Source organism: Camponotus vicinus, unplaced genomic scaffold (genome assembly GCF_025532165.1).
Source record: "Camponotus vicinus isolate PSW18456_S1 unplaced genomic scaffold, iyCamVici1.0 SCAF_8, whole genome shotgun sequence".
Lineage (NCBI taxonomy): Eukaryota > Metazoa > Arthropoda > Insecta > Hymenoptera > Formicidae > Camponotus > Camponotus vicinus.
Window position 1 is genome coordinate 8,657,734 of NW_028141980.1, and position 4,767 is coordinate 8,662,500.

Sequence of the window (4,767 nt, forward strand, 5' to 3'; positions counted from 1 at the left end):
TACTATACAACGTACACTCGCGCTTCGTGCTTCGTGCTTCGTCAAGTGATTCGGCCCGAATTAGTTAGAACTTGATCGATTGCTCGGAATGGTCGTCAATGGGTCCCTTCTCTTTGCTCGTCTACAGCCATACGCACTGCGTGTGTTAACCCTGTCGAGGAGTCGAGTGGATTCCCCTAGGCACGATTTTCGCTCGGTAAAAGGGGTTGCCTCCCCATTTTCTAAATTGCTGAATGTTAGCATTTAAAAAATGTGGATATCCTCTTCTTTTGCCGTCTACTAGCCTGGTGTAGCATATAGCAACCGCGGGAGGCATAATATGTCCGGGCGGAGCACCTGAAATCGTGCTTAGCGGGTCCAGGTTCGATACGAGATAGGATAATTATGCGCGAAAAAGAGTTGGTGAACTTCATTTTCCTCTATTTCCGTTAATCGCTTCGTCTTCTTTCCGGTTTGGGCTTAGTCCTTGCTCGTTGTATCGTTGCATTCCCGACCTGTTGACTCGAAGCTGATCTCGTAAGTGAAATGGGATTTTCGCTCGTACCGAAACCGGGAGTGCCGTTCAAAGTATATACATATTAAGTATATACATCGCGCGATCAAATAGAAAATTTTTTATTGTACCGAAATAGTGCGGACACCGTTAAGTATCGCGCGTAAAATAGCGGAAATAGCGATATAAAAATATCGCTCGCGAGTGCGGGAGTGTCGTTATCGCGCGCCAACAACATGAGAGGAGGAGGAGGCCTGGGAGAGGCATCTTACATCGGCGGAGCAACCTGATGGTGAATATCTATTATTTATATGTTAATTGTTATAAATCGTTAACTTGTTATAAACGAACAATAATTCGATCTTATTATTTAAATGAATTAAAGAGAAAGATTTTTATAAAAGTCATATAAAATTTTCTATTTAAAAAACGGTTTCAAAAATTTATAAAATTTTTCCATACGTGTTTATCTGCTTATTATTTTACACATGGGATATAAAATTCCGCGCGATAAAAATTTTTTTAAATATTAATTGCATTTTGTGAGCATTATTATAAATGAATTTTATATTTGTATGTTACAGACAACTAGCTTCGATAACAACAACTCCGCTGTTGCGCATCAGTGCCGGTGAGTGAAAAAAACTTTTATTTAACTTTAAGGTAACAGATTCGTAGAGATTGCAGATGTAGATGTAGATGTAGATGTAGATGTAGATTGTAGATTGTAGATAAATCCGTTGCCTTAAAATGGATGAGCTAGGATGGATTAAATTAAATAAATTAAATTAAATAATTAAATTAAATTAATTCAATTAAATTAAATAATTTTAATAAGTTCTTTCGAACTTATGCTTTGCATCTATTGCGAAAATATATTGAAATATTAATTAAAAAAAGAAGAGATTAAGAAAAGATTTTTTTGTAAAGATTTTGTCTAATTTATTAAATAAAGGACACGCATTAACAATTACCAATTTTATCAATTTTTGATGCTAATTTATTCTTATAATACGCACTTATCTTCTAATTGCTCATAGCTCATCCATCGTAGAATTTGTTTGTAGATATTGTTTTTAAACTTTACTTTAACTTAATATAAAGCCAAATGATTAATTAATTAAATAATTTGTAATATGATAAATACACATATTAATTTTATATTTTACTATAAAATATAATTTATAGAAATTTGTAGTAATTTGGCTTTATTTCAGTTAAAATAAAGTTATATTCAATATTTAACGAACGATCGTGAAATCGAACGATCGTTACTAAATGAGCATAAATATTTCACGCTCTTTTGCCGGTAATTATCCGGCAAAAGAAGGAGTAATTATCTCCTTCTTCGATCTCTGATTAGAGATCGAGAAAGAAAGTGGCCAGGATCAACGAAAGGTAGGTTCAACTGGCCTGAAGAGTACGGTTAGGGTACGCGGTTAGGGCACGTGACTAAAATATATACATGATTAGGTGAGGTGATGATTAGAGATAGGTTCCTCAAATCTCGAATAATTTTAGTTAATCAGGAAGTAGGGTTGTTAAGGCTATTAAGTAAAATCATTAGAATTCTTCTATTAATATTAGGGTTGTTAGGGCTCTTAAGATCATTAGAATTCTGTTATAGTAGGATTGTTGGAGCTATTAAAATTATTAGAATCCTTTAATAGTAGGGTTGTTAGGGCTATTAAGTAAGATTCATTCTTTCTTTTAATATTCCAATAATCCTAGGGGTAAATTAAAATTATTTTAATTAAGTTGAATTTATTTTTAAAAACGTAAAAATGAATATAACATGTTTTAAAAATAAAAATGTTTTAAAAGGGAAATTTAAATTATCAAAATTATCTTCAGAAATATTAAAGAAATTGCATAATTATTAACGTTTAAGAAATCTTAACATGTTATATTTTATTTTAAAACTTAAAAATGTATGTGTATTAAATCGAATATAATATTAAATCCAAATGTTAATGCTATCAATATCAAATTATTATGTCAATGTTATTAAATATTTGAATAAATGGAATTATTATTTGATATTGATAGCATCATAAATTTGTAAATTGTTAATTGTAAATTATAAATAGTTATAATTGTATTTTAATTATAATATCTAACATTGATATTTTAATTGTAAAATACAATACAATTATGACTATAATTATATTATATGAAATTGTATTTATGATTGTAAATTCTTATGTAAATTACACGAAAAATTATCGAAAGTATACGTATAATGATTACATAATAGTAATTAACATAATAGTAATTCATTAAATTAAAGTATTTGTTTCTGTAGTATATATTTTTGGAATATTCATAAAAGAGTAACTGTTTGTATTTTCATGTCAAAGAGGAACTGAATATTCTTAAAATAAATTATTAAATTATGATTGCGAAAATACCGTGTTCTTTCCGCGTTCTCTTCGCGTTCTTATACAAGATTATCATTTTAACAGAAGAATTTTATCGCTGTCCCTCTCGTCAGATAATATTCCTAAATATTGCTAATTAAATATAAAGAAATGTCGAATAAGAGAGTGAAGATTCGATAAGATTTGTGATAAGTCAACGATTAAATATTAACTTCACAAAATTTAACGATCACCTTCGATATTATAGAATCGCGAGTTAATTATTATGAATTTAATAATTTATTTTTTTTGGTTATATTTGTATTTACGAATTTTTTTTTTCATATCGGAAAATATTCATAAATAAATTAATAAATTACCGTTGCGAAAACACCGTGTTCTTTTCGCATCCTTTTTCGCATTCTTTTTCGCGTTCTTAGACGAGATTGTCGTTTTAATAAAAGAGTTACCATTGTTCCTTCCGTTAAATAAACTTTAATGAAAGTTGCGTAGCTCGTACCGCCAAGGAGTCAAAACGATTTTCATCATGGAGAATTATTTTTCATCGGTTCTTGTGAGATCCATTCGCGACGTCTAGTTCGGTGCCCTGTTAAAAATTGGGAATTTTTATTGTAAGATTGAAGGAACTAATCTCAGGTTTTCCTGGCAATTTCCGAAAGCAATGATTTCGGTAGTAATTCAACGATGATACGCTTCTTTAACGTCGAATTAATTTAAATAATATATATTTAGATGAGAGAAATGTATCTTTTCTTTTCTTCGTTAAAAATGTTCTATCATTATTAGGATTGGTATTATTATTGTCTATATATATAATGCTAGAAAGATTTAATAGTAGATTAAATATGGATATAGCGTTGTGTATAAATTTTAGGTTTTCAAGTAATTTCATATTGTAATTAATTTGTATAAATTTTTTGATAAAAATAATTACGAACGAATATATTTTTAATTAATATAATTTGTCTCTTTTGAAAAATTATTTTTAGGTGCTGGGGATATTAACATTAATTTTTAGTTTCTTTTAAGAAACTATTTGCAGGTATTGGACATCCATCGGCATTTTGAAATATTAGTTTTTAGATATATACCATTTTATATATATGTATAATAAAATACATGCACAAATTTACGTATCCAAAATATTTTTATAATTTTTAATAATGTTATATATTATATATACGCGAAATTATACATGTATATTATATAAAATGTGCGAATACTTAAAAATTTCGAGACAAATCGAATGGGTACCTATATCAGTAAGATATTGATTAAAAGAAAAGAAATTATTAATTTAAACGTTATAAGAATAAGAATCTAGAGAATTAATCTAGAATTAATTGTTTAAAATTATTTGATTTATTTTATTTTGCACACTGTTCGAATTGAAATTTTTTAAATCTTGCTGATATCGGGTTCGATTCGTCTCGCGCGCGCGAACCGTACTCCAAATTATGTGTTCGCACATTTAACACAAACTCCAATAATGCATGTATTTTATTATTTATAAATATAATCGTTCGTAATCACATTTCAATAAAAAAGGTCGTTATATCCATTTAATTTTCAATAAAGAAATATATTTCTTAATAATGGAAGAACATGTTTTCTAATGTGCATATCAATTTCGTGAATTGGAGATAATGATGAGGGATAATTGTGGTTGATTTATTACTGAAATCATTGCTATCGGGAATAGTCCGGAAGATCCAGGATTCGTTCCCTCCTACAGTGAAGTTCCCGACATTCAATGGATTACTTAACTTTTCTTCGCAGATTGATGTTGCGAAATCTAATGTAGACACAAGATGTTAATCGTTCTCCATTTTTAAGATCGCTCCTCTTTTTATCGGATATTACTGATATATCATTCGCGTATCTGCAATTGAA